This window comes from Bactrocera dorsalis, chromosome 4 (assembly GCF_023373825.1).
Source record: "Bactrocera dorsalis isolate Fly_Bdor chromosome 4, ASM2337382v1, whole genome shotgun sequence".
Taxonomy (NCBI): Eukaryota; Metazoa; Arthropoda; class Insecta; order Diptera; family Tephritidae; genus Bactrocera; species Bactrocera dorsalis.
This window is the reverse complement of record NC_064306.1, coordinates 73,256,953-73,270,414: the sequence shown is the minus strand read 5'-3', so window position 1 is coordinate 73,270,414 and position 13,462 is coordinate 73,256,953. Positions and strand designations below refer to the sequence as shown.

Genomic DNA, 13,462 nt, shown 5'->3' with positions numbered 1-13,462 from the left:
TAAATAAAAGCATTCCAAGCGACACGCGGAAGAATCGAACCCACGCAGCATGACGAATATACTCAAGGAAATGTAACTAAGCGTGAATTTGGGTTGAAAATTTATGTTGTCTTTGTAAATAAGTTCCTTTTCAGTGAAAGCAGTGGATTGTCTGTAGTTTCCAAACGCCGGAGTGCGGAAACGTTGTAGAACAACTTGATTTTGGCTGCTCGCTGCAGCCGCAGAACAAATGTGTTTGAAGCTGAAGTTGCTCGAGTTGAAGTTTCGAGAGACTGCTGCTTGTCATACACTCGCATATTTCATATAACTATTGAATGACATTTTGGCACTGGTATTTGTCCCAGCACAAATAATTCCTTTACAATAATCACATGCAAACTCTTTGAGCCAAAAATCGTAAGCAAAACTGTGGGCGACCAAACCCCAGTAAGGCGTCGATAAATTTGTGTGGTACAAATACAAAGCCACAATAAATATGTTATTGTCGTTGTTGTTTTTGCATGACTTTTGACTTTGCAAAATCGGGTTGTTTGCTTGTTTTGCTGCGCAGTATGGAAATTACATTTTATGGGCCACGTCAGAGTGATATTTCAGCTAGAAGCATTGCTCCCCCTGCTGCGAATGTCTCTTAGTGATTTGACTTCCGCTCGCTCATCTGAAAGATGTACGCTGCGCTGTCGTTGCTAGAAAATACTCGCAATTTCCTACGGTTTCATGTTTTAATCTAAAAGAAAAAATTTAGTTTCTTTTTGTCATTTTACCAAGCCATGAGGCACATTTTCTGGCACTGAAGTGACCTTGTGCATTTGCAAAGGAAATTAGAAATGTGGTTTGGCAAAGTTTGTAATGAAAATTATGTTTTCAGTAAATGTGCTTTGAAACACAGCCAGAAGAATGTGTCGACATTGTAACGTAATGGGTAATATCAAGGTATTAATGTTTTACTTAACACAAACTTGAATACTTTTTAAATATCACACCGATTTTCAGTAAACTCTGTTTTTTTTTAAGGCTTTATTTTTTAAACATTTTACTAATTCAAGCTGTGCTGCATAGGATTCGAATTGATCTCGAAGAAGCGCCGTCATCCTTCGCAGAAATATCAATTTCACTTGGAAATTTACTTTCCATACCTATCTGTGTTGGCTGAATTCCATTTCATCGCCTTTCAAATACAATATCTTTTTATCAGTTTTTCCCTCTTGGCTCAAACCATGACTTTGCATCAATAAATGTTCAACAGAGCGCAGTTAGTGGAGAAAGCAATATGTAGAAAGCTCGATTTTGTTTACCAACTTAGTTCCTAAGTGCGAAAAGATTTAGAAACTTGCGCAATCCAATAAAATGTTGAATGCAATATATTTAAAGCGCTTTATATTCAACGGTATTCCTACTTCATATGCACCAGGATACAATCACGCGGGTGATTGCGCAAAATACCTGTCAGCCAGCATCTATAGGGTGGAAGGTGGTGACTGCATATTGTATATTCAAGCGCTTTCACACCTACTCGAGATTAAATATTGCTTGCAAACTGAAGCTGAAGGGTTTGGCCTTCCACCTATGGATACAAAGTTATTGCAAATAAATATTAACATGCATGCGGTGGAAAGTTTTGCAATCAGCTGCCACAGTAGCTAAGTGGGCCTTATGTGGCTTCGCAGTTGCGGTAAATTAAAGAAAAACTCTGCACAGACTGTAACATTTAAATGAATACATACTTCCTCACTTTTTTATTTAACTTTATAATTATATTCAGAGAAGGAAAATGGATTACATTTTCACCAAAGAAAACTAATGAAATTGTTTAAAGCGAACTCACACAATTTATTGTGTTTACCACTAGGCAAAGCAATTATTTTGGACTCACACAGGTACTACAACAATGTTCACTAAAATGTACATTTTCAATTAGGGCAATCGAAGTCAATTTTATTCTACATCTTTAGTTTGGTGAGGATAGAAAAGTTTCACTTTAACACACAGCAGTCAGTCAATTCTACTTAAATTTTAGACCTCAATCATAGAAATACTAGTTAAGTACCTTCTTAAATGCTTGGAGATTATTAGCATTTTCCTTCGAAAATACGTTGTTCATAATCGATTTGCTCCGTAATGAAAAGCTTTAATGGAAGAATTTGGTTTACGGCAGTCAATAAATCAAAGGATATAATTCGAAGTTAGATATGTAATCTTGATGATTGAATCTTCTTCTAGATTACGGATTAAATTAAGCTAATATACCAACGCCGAACCTTAACCATTGTATGTATATACGACAAGAATAAGTTTTACATCACAGACTATTTATGATGATGACCGAGAAAACAAACAGATATTCGAGGAGAATCTGTAAATTCTTTGAATTCTTAAATTTTTGCCACAGTATTAATTTGAAAAGAAAAACGAGACAAGTGATTGTTTCATCATAAAATTAGCACTGTAATGTCTAAGAGAACTACAAGGAACGTTTCAGAGTAAACAGGACTTTAAAGAAAAAATAGTCTCCTTCTGCTTCAATACAGCTTTTTGCACGGTCCAAAAGCACATCGAATGAGTGTTTTAGCTCGGTCGTCAGTATGGTCGCCAGTATGCCGGGACAAGCCTTTTCAATGACCAATACGTCTGCTAACGCTTTCCTTTCATGGGAAATGCATTTTTCCGAAAAGTAATACTTGGAGTGGTTATTGGTTAAAATTGGATTTTTGGTCAAATAATCGTCCTTCAAATGTTGGATTCTGAGCAAGTTTTGGTCGTCAGTCAATTTGTGCTTTAAGATACTTCACAAGATACTTCATAATTTTAAAAATAAAAATGCCAAATGTAAACAACTCAAGCAGAAATATATATTTTCTTGACAAAATAATGCGAATTAAAGCAAATGGTGCTTTGAGAGCACTTAGCAAAGAATCTGAGAATTATTATATATCAGTTACTAATATAACAGTATAGAAGATAAAACTATTGTATCTGCTTATTCTTTAATGAAAATAGAATTTAACCTGTTTTTTCAGGAGTAACTAAAAGCATAGATATTCAGAGTCTTAAAAGTTTCCAGCGAAAAACACATACTAAATTACTTGTTAGTTGCTGTGTCACATGTTCTTGGTAACTAAACATAAACATACTATACATATTATTTGTTAAGCGGAAGTACGCTTACCAAAAGGTTAATGATTTTCGATATTCACAGCGAGTGATTATGGTCTCCAGGGCTTTTGGAAAGTTGCGAGTGCTTATGGGAAATGAACTTATTCCTGCAAGGCCGCTGTGACGAGTTTACTTAACCAAAATGTAACGTTAAGTAATTGATCGTAATTTGAGAATTTTTCTAATGCTTGATGAATCATCAAACACTTTTGGTAGAAAATATTTAACGAGTTATTTAATGGTATAAGTCCATCCGTTCATTTTGTAACTTGTTTTTTGATATTTTAAGTTATAAAACTACGAAGAGTTCATATATCTTTAAATTAGGTGTGAAGTAATTACATTAAATTACATTCCTATTCCGTTCATTTGTTATGGAATTATTACATTTTTTTTTTTTTGAAGAGACAGTAAAAGTAAAAAGATAAAAACTGGCAGAAAAGTATTAAGAGCATTAAAGCAATTTTAATGAGCCTATTATCGATTTGAGCTCTAAAAAAACAAACCAGAAAAAGTTATACAAATTTCAAAATAAAGCAACCAAAGGCAATTAAAATCAGCAGTCCCAGTTTACCACAATTATCTAATTATTTTATTTCAGCCACAGCGATTAGATGAATGTCACTGAAAAACTACCAGCTTTTGAAATCATGGATTTATTATTTTGAGCCGAGCCATACTCCACAAACACAATTCAGCACACACATTGCACCGAAGGCTGTACAAGTACAATTCAGCTGACTAGCTCTTTACGTTTATAGACTTTCCTACAAAGACAATTTCTTTAGTTGTCTCCAGAACCACGCAATTTATTCCTTTGAAGGTAAGTGCCATCACATTTGAATGAGCGTGCAACAAATGACAAATACTTAAAACTACAAACAAAATGAGTAAATGGGACACCCCCCAGTAGAACCTTCCTCGTCCATTATGGCTCTTTTGCTACTGGAATTTCGCTAGGACTCTTTTGACCTCAACATTCTGTTGTGCTGCGACTAGCTTTCGTTCCCGAAATTCACTTTAGTTGCACTAACAACATTGTAGTTGCGCAACTGTTGGTGTGCTGTTGGAAAAGAAGCTTGATTTGTTGCTCTAGCTTATATTTGGCTCTCCTTTTAGCTCCGCTTCGGTTGTGACATGACTTTTGATGTGTGATTTATTCACTTTTATGTACCCTGGATGCTTCATCTTTGACACTGAAAACATCACCCTTCCATATACTACAACTATAGTTCGTTACATTACGTGTTGGAGATATAATTCTGAAATATAAACAGAAAAATTACATATTGTGCCGTAAATTCAGGATTTCAAAGCTTGGCATAAAAACATTTATTATGCTTCCATGTCGGTTGTAGGAAGCTTATACTTAATTGACTCACTGCTTCTTAGTTTTAGATAAATTATTTGATCGATCGTACCGACTAAAAAAACCAATGACATAGAAAAAAGTAAGAAAAATATTTCTTGAGTTAAAATTCAAAGATTTTAACGAAAAATGTGAAGAAAGTCTCTTTTGAAAATAGTACTTGCTGTAATTGGTCTGTAACTGAGGAACAAAGATGAATATCAAAAGGGAAAAAACTAAGAGAAAAAATATATTATTATATAATTAATTATAAAATCTTATTGAAAGTATATTGCAAATATAAAATATGTCAAACTAATAAAACAGTAAAACCGTTTTCAGTGAAGGAATTCAAGTGAAAATATCGCTTATTTATTACCAAATACTTTATTTGTTTTTCTGAAGAGTAAAAATTATATAAAACCCATTTCGTTGCTCTTGAGCCATATCGCGAACGCTCTAACCAGGCATGGGTGCAAACACAAATGCAGTCGAGATTTTGTTTCGACGCTTTTGCGTTTTCGCTTTATTTCCCACATCTGATTCTGATTCATGGAAGCCAGGGCCGCAGGAAGATAAATTAAAGAGTGAACGCGTAGAGTTATAGTGAGAAGATGCTTGTGTGTGTCTCCTGTCAGTTTGCATGTTGATATATAGAAGAGAGCTTGAGCTCAGCTGCAGGTCGATTCATAAAATCAGAGCGAACGTTTAGACATGTGAATACATGAAGTCGGCTGGTTGAGCAGTAGAAAATTCTGTGATGAAAAATTGCATTTACTAAAATAGTGAGTGCATAAGTGTGTGTGTCTGAATATAATAATAAATCACTGTATATAAATTGCTTAGCTATAAGTTTGCTAATGAACTGCAGCGCTTATACAAAAGAAACGAAAAGAGAAAATTATTACACAATATTGTACATATATTATTCTACTCAGCCAAATGTTGCCGTTTCATAACCAAATTTCTAACTAAATTTTAGACGCTCAATGCAAAGCGGCGATAAAATGTCTAAAATCGGGAGCTCTTCAGCAAGCACTCATTTCTACAGAAACGTACTCTGATAAGCGTTCTCAGACCGGATTATGAATGACTGAATGACTGGCTGACGGCGTAAAAGAGTAAAAATAAAAGAAATTTGACTTTAGTACAATGAGCACTCAGAGCAGAAGTGGAAGTGGGTTGAGTAAGTAAATGAATAAATGTCAAATAGAGAGCGAGAAGATAATCTTGTCTAAGAGCCTCCACTAAAATCAATTGAAATGAAAGCTATCATTGTAGACCAAGTGTTGAATGTGAATAAATGGAATTATTATTTTTATTATATCTAGGGTAAGTATTTATGGTTTTTACCTAACTATGGGAGTGAATGTAGAAATTCCAAATTAAACTTGGCGCGTTTATGAAAAATATGTGGATTCCTTTGAGACAAAAATTTATTTCCAGGACATTAAATCTATATTAGAAAGTTTAGTTAGGTAGTTAAGCGGATGGTGATATGAGATATTGTAACATAATAAATTTCTAATCTATCGATTATCCCAAGAATTCTTGAAGTAGAACCACTACTTTTCCCTAAGTGCTTATAATTAACTTTTTTGTTTTTTAGTTTTGAAAATTTACTGGTCAAGAAAGCATATATAGAGAAACTTGTCATAAACAAAATTCAAGAAATGCCTCCCATGACTGTAATAAATGTGATGAACACCACCCGGTTCGGTCAAGAATATAAGGTGTCTGGGAATGATAGCGATAGTGTGTAAAAATAAAATGAATTTCGACCAGTGCATGTGTACACTCTCGCTCCTTCTCAAAAAAATATTAAAAGGAAATCAATTTCGTCAGTAGAAAGCCTGAAAGCTACGGCTGTGAAGCTTGCTTATGCGGTCCATTTTGGTAGACTGAGTTTGAAGCAAAAATATTACTCATACGCCCTGTTCACTTACAATTTGTTTTTTGCACTGTAGAAATTCCTAAATTTTTTATAATTTTTATTATCGATAAGCCAATTATATATAATTAGTAGAGTAGAGGCAGCGTTGAAATAAGTCAAAAGGGAAATAGCAGGCAAAGAGGCTTTGAAACTTTGATAGTTTTACATTTTATCAAGCATCTTCAACGCTTTACTACTTTCGAATTTACTACCTTCAAAGTTTGACGGACATGAAAGTCAACACACCAGGGCACACTTACTGATATAATACATAAAGTTACTTAAATTGCACTTGTCGAAAGTTTTCCTGTTTAAATTAACGAAGTGACAAAATCATGGCGTGCCTTCGGTGCAATTGCGGCGGCAGAAACCTGACTTTTAACGTCTTTTTAATAACAGTTACACGAAAGTTCAATTATTTTGAAGTATTTGCGCAGTGGCAGGACAAGTGTCCATATATGTATCTCAGAATTATTAAGTATACGCCATGTAGTACTGTTTGCTGATCGATATCGAAAGGGGAATTGACTACTTTTAACGCAGTAAAAGACAGATTTAGTCACTCATATTTAATTTAAAAAACGGGGAGAACAAAAATTGGTGTACTACATGCACCAAGTGTTAGTTGCGAAACAGAAGCTTGAGAGGCATTGGAGTTTAACAAAATATGCTTCCAGATCACTCGTTCAATTACTTCTTCCGATTTGTATTATTTATGACCATGCTACGAAAACATTACGTACACAAAATGTATGTATTCCTTCACATTCAAAGTAAATAATGAACATTTTCTTTAAGCAAAAGTTCGAATTTATAATTAATGTGTCTTAATGAATTTCCTTGTTTAAATTAATTTTTGCTTTGCATGCTGCAAACTCTTGCACACGTATTGTTGAGCTAAACACCCATATATGAAAGATATGAGCTTGCATGAGGTAATACAAGGTTAGTTAAGCCATTTCATTGGTTTCATCCCACAATGTTTCAATTAGAAACATTAATCTATTATAAATGAACAACGCCACGCCATAAACATATATTTGACTTATGGAATGGTATCATTAGTAAGATTGTACATCGGTATTGAAATGCTTGAATAGAGTAGACATAAATTTAATCATGATAAATCTTGAGGTGGACATTAAATAAGGTAAATATATCAAAAAAAATTTATGTAAGGCGGATCAATTCCTATTCGTAATAGAAACATTGTTATTCACAAATACAATAAATACTAATTTGGTGTGCAAAGAGGAGATAAATAGTTATCCATGTTATTTTGTCGAGCAATTATTATACAATCGCATAAAAATGAATTTCTAACTTTTGTTCAAATTTCTTCTTTTGGAATTATTTTGATATACTGGAATATCAAATAAATAAGAGTGAAATAAAATTAGATAAATGGAAAACGAATTTTTGAGCGAGAGATTATGTATGCATGCAAGCATGAGGCTTCCAAAATAGCTTATTTAATTATAATGCGGGTAATTTGCTTAACTAATATCGATAATAATAATTATGCGAACATTTATGTTGTACAGTAACACACAATGACCACAAAAATGTGTATGAGAATAATTTAGTAAAAATTTAAAAATTAAAAAAAAAATTGATATTAATATTTGACCACATATGGACACTGGAACAAATACAACTGTAAGATCGGAACTCGCGACTATATGTTTATTAAGCAGTTCCAATTATTAAACAGCAGACAAACAGGCAACACAGGTGGATATGTGACAATGTTATATGTGGGAAATATAAATTCCGAACAAATTATTTGCACATAGACCAGCTTGGAATCCTTTTTGTATCATTCGTTCTGACGCTAGTATATAATTGCAAATACTCTTATAAATTATGGGCACATATATATGTAGTTAATGGTGGCTGCTAGAACTTGCAGCATCTCTAGCATAGCGGCAATGAAGTCAACGAACTCAAGTTGAATACCTGAAGGATGGACAGTGATGCTGAAGAAAAAAAAAAGAGCATCACACATACATATACAAACAGTATAAGGGTACCAAAAATATTGAAACTGCTATATAGCAGAACCGTCGACCTCTATCTGCCTCATTTATGAGAATGTGGCACCCAAACGTGATTATATAATGTTAAAAACTTTTCCGTCATTTGCATTGCAGTAGTTTTCTTTTGGCAGCTTTCTGATATGATCTGTGACCCGGAAAGTTTTTGTGGCCCCCGCAGTACTCGTTTTGCTTTTATATACTACGTATATATAAAACTCTGTGTGTTCTACTGTTTATTTTTATTTTGTATGCAAACAAAAGTGTAATACATTATTAATTTTGCTGCATTTTTCTATTTTCTTTCTCCTCAACTTTTCTTTTTTCTCCTCAAACTTTTATTATCCCGATTACGATGCCATGTAGCACGATCATTACTGATTTCTTAAGCATGGTAACTGAAATAGCATTTGAAGAACTACTGCATGCTTAACGCTGGAAACTTAAAAAAAAAAAACACAACTATCAAATTTCCAAAAAAAAAATAATACTCTAAGCAAAATATATTGATTCAGTTCAACAGAGCACTGCAAGAGTAAAAGCAATAGTCAGTTTTAATACTTTTCAGACTTATTCCTTCTTGAATTAAATTCTTAAGCGCTTTCCATTCCACAGTTAAACATGTTCACATATATGTAGTGTATTGCTCATGCGTCTCTGTATCATCATTATTCACAATAGAAACTTTCTTATAACTGTTCAGTGCTTGTCACCCACGTCTGTTCCCTGTCTTCAGTCGAGTTATTTAACGTTTTGCCAATGTACAGTTACATGCTGCAACGCTGCACTTTTTGTTCAAATAAATACACATGTGTTCCATGGTGAATTCAAGTACTTTAGATTCTTTCTTCTTGTTTCTTGCGCTTCACGCTTCTTTGAACATTAGGTCGGTCGAGCTATAGTTTAGTTCCCTTGTACTATGTTTAGGATTATGGTAGATGATTAGCAAAATATATGGTTACTTCCGATCACGATATTCTACTCTGCTATTTAGGCATGGGTATTTTCCACTAAAGTATTAATGCAGATTTCGAGTTTTCTCTTGGGAAAGTTTTATGACCCTAATGTGCAAACTTTCTTATATACGAAGGAACTGAACTGAACTGTTGCACCCTACATTGTTGTCAGGTGAATTCGTTGAGACTCCTTCATTTCTTGTTCTTTATAGCCGCCCTTCTTCTTACATGTAAAGGGTGATTTTTTAAGAGCTTGATAACTTTTTTTTAAAAAAAAAACGCATAAAATTTGCAAAATCTCATCGGTTCTTTATTTGAAACGTTAGATTGGTTCATAACATTTACTTTTTGAAGATAATTTCATTTAAATGTTGACCGCGGCTGCGTCTTAGGTGGTCCATTCGGAAAGTCCAATTTTGGGCAACTTTTTCGAGCATTTCGGCCGGAATAGCCCGAATTTCTTCGGAAATGTTGTCTTCCAAAGCTGGAATAGTTGCTGGCTTATTTCTGTAGACTTTAGACTTGACGTAGCCCCACAAAAAATAGTCTAAAGGCGTTAAATCGCATGATCTTGGTGGCCAACTTACGGGTCCATTTCTTGAGATGAATTGTTGTCCGAAGTTTTCCCTCAAAATGGCCATAGAATCGCGAGCTGTGTGGCATGTAGCGCCATCTTGTTGAAACCACATGTCAACCAAGTTCAGTTCTTCCATTTTTGGCAACAAAAAGTTTGTTAGCATCGAACGATAGCGATCGCCATTCACCGTAACGTTGCGTCCAACAGCATCTTTGAAAAAATACGGTCCAATGATTCCACCAGCGTACAAACCACACCAAACAGTGCATTTTTCGGGATGCATGGGCAGTTCTTGAACGGCTTCTGGTTGCTCTTCACCCCAAATGCGGCAATTTTGCTTATTTACGTAGCCATTCAACCAGAAATGAGCCTCATCGCTGAACAAAACACGCGCGCGAAACACATTTCGAACCGAACACTGATTTTGGTAATAAAATTCAATGATTTGCAAGCGTTGCTCGTTAGTAAGTCTATTCATGATGAAATGTCAAAGCATACTGAGCATCTTTCTCTTTGACACCATGTCTGAAATCCCACGTGATCTGTCAAATACTAATGCATGAAAATCCTAACCTCAAAAAAATCACCCGTTACTTAAAACTCATTATTTTCTTGCACTGTTTTTTTTGAAGGAGTTTAGCAGAAGTCAAATGAACAGTAAGATACGCGCATTTGGGTAAGTGCAATGGGCGTTGCAGAAGCTAATGTGAAAGATAAATTAGTTGTTGTTTATTTGCTTATATTTTATTTTTAAGAGTAGGGATTTAATTTTGCTTTTATGCTCAACGTCAATGTTCACAAATATTTGCTATCAAAAGCATTTATCAATTTTAGGATGAATTTGCAATTCATTTGGTTTCCGTTTGGTTGGTATTTCGATTATAACGGCATTGGTGTCAAAAAAGTGAAATAAATAAATATTAAACATAAACTATAAGAAAGTGGATATAAATTTTGCCGACTTCTTAACTGGCAAATAGTCCTTTAATTTGTCAATACGAACAATATATAATTATGTGGTCAATTTGCTGCAAGCCGGCAGGCATTTCTTACTTACTTCCTGTTTGATTTTCTTTTCTTCGCTGAGAAAACGAATGTGTCAATACGCCAGAAATGTTGAAATTGTGCAGGGCTTAAACTCAATTTTATCTACTGATCGGTTTTTTGCTAGGAAACTGAGGTGGCCCAGATTAAAAAAATACCCTTTTCTTATCAACTTGCTACCAAAATCTAATATAAACCAATTTCATGTGTCAGCAACAATCTGTGCCGCATCTGCTCTTCCAACTGTAACAAAGTCATCACATGGCGAAAGCGACAATCTCATCAGAATAAGCTTCACAGGTCAGGCTGTCAATCATAGTGTAAGGCTTTGAACCTTACAAATGTGTTTGCCCTACGCAGTCAATGGGAAAAAGGTCAATGCAGAAAACTGCTCATCAGAAACTTGAAAGAATATCCAAACGAGCTGAAATGCTTACCAAGGCCAAGTGCTGAGCAATCAGGAGCGGCCTCGTTGGCCAACCGAAAGATCCTGTCTGCGTACTAGACTAAACTTTTCATTAATACTTATATATTTCAATTTTTTTTTTGGTATTTGCTAAGCAACGAAGATAAAAGAACGGTTTTCAAATAATCTTCAGTGTTTAGTTGCTTTCTTTGCTTTCCTAATTAAATATGTAAATAATGAGCTACGATGCTTTTCTAATTTTATGGATTTTATTGTTTGTTATTCAAACATAATTTTAACACGATTCATATATCAGGTTCAGGTTCAGGTTCAGGTTTTAGACGAGTTCACTTCATAATGGGAACTTGAAATACATGTAAGAAGTTTCCATAGTTATAAAACTGAATAATAATAGCCACTAGACATATTGGGTCCAACAGCTACTTGGCATTTATTTTCTGTTTTTACATTCAATGAGTACAATTACACTACAGGAATGACATGGCAACGCCAACGTGCTTCATTCGCCTTACGGTAATTTGCGGGGCGCTGTCGCGAAGAGTGCAACTATTTATTAAAATAAGATTGCCGAAACTAAGCTATAGAGACTGAGGCAAATAAAACACAACAACAACTAAAATTTAATCGCAACAAATGTGCGTTAAGGCAACACAATCCTGCATATATCATTCAAAGTGCTCCTTGACTCTGACGAACGCCTCGAGCAGCAAGTGGGATGGAAGAACGCCTTCACTGTCACGGCTATCATATGTTGATGATGATTCCACCTTTTTCCGCCCCCAAGACAGCTACGAAAGTCCCCCATCCCGAATCCTATCCACTACAGCTGAACGTGGGGCTGACGCTAATGTAAATCATCGATGTGGTAAGTTTTGTTTGCCTTCCACTCTTCCATTTTTCAGAAATAAATAGGTGTTGCCCGCATCACATGCTCACACATACTAAACAGAAGTTTAATACGCAAAGTACTTTTTAATACGCCCTGAGGTATGCTACACGAATGCACCAAATTAGCTCACAAAGGCAATAACGCGGGTGTGGCGCATAAAACAGAATGTGTAACCTTCAATTAGTCTAAAAATATATACAATTATTTCATGTCAAGATATTACACAGATATCGTCAGGATCACGTGGAGTGTGTGGGGCACAAAGCTCGATGGTGGCAGGAAATCACCAAACAGAGCCTCAAGCGTTTGGAGTATGAGCCTTGTGATAGGAATTTAATTAGCATTTGTTATATTCAAATTAAGGCAATTTAATACCAGAGATTTTTAATGCTACTAGAAAACAATTAAGTGCTATTGTGTTACAACACACATTGACATTTTGTATTTTAATTGGAAACCAAATATCAAAGTAATGTGAGTTTTTAACTTTTCTAAAAGCATAAAATTGAAAGGTAATAACTTAAAAATTCAAAAACAAGATTTTATATCTATAGTGAAGAAAATGCCTAACAACAAAGCTTTATGAGATTAAAATGCAAAGCCGTATTTTTTTTGGGTATGCAAACGTATAATTTACGATTGGAAAATTATGTCCAGCTACAAATATAATATATATAGCTAACACTTAAATGACAACCTTTGACTTTATGTACTTGCGCGGCTTCGCGCCAAAATGCAGCTACCATAAAACACTTGTTGCCCTAATCTCTTATCAAATTTTTACGGCACATTTAACTGAGAGTTGACGCACTTTGATTTACGAATTCAGACTCACGGAGATGTGATAGTAAAGGAAGAACTCAGCTTTGAGTAAAGATAAACGTATGCGGTACCAAGTGAATAAAGAGACACGTACATTCACGCTTATTTTGCAATTTATATTCCTTAATTTTCAGTACCTGGCAGTCAACAGAAATTTTAAAAGTAGTCAGTTCCCTCTGAAGTAATACACGAACTTAATAGCTTAGCTAACCAAACTCTTGCCAAATTAGGGTGTAGTTCCAGTAATAATATTTTCTTTTATTAGCCAAAAAAAACGCAC

At 34.6% G+C, this 13,462-nt stretch overlaps 2 protein-coding genes across 3 annotated transcripts in view; both read left to right on the top strand.

Annotated features, from left to right (window-relative positions):
- LOC105232950 (uncharacterized) overlaps nt 1-13,462 on the top strand; it is a 249,592-nt gene that overhangs the window by 80,300 nt on the left and 155,830 nt on the right. The window lies entirely within an intron of this gene.
- The window catches only part of LOC125778329 (uncharacterized), a 153,919-nt gene that overhangs the window by 6,073 nt on the left and 134,384 nt on the right, over nt 1-13,462 (top strand). The window lies entirely within an intron of this gene.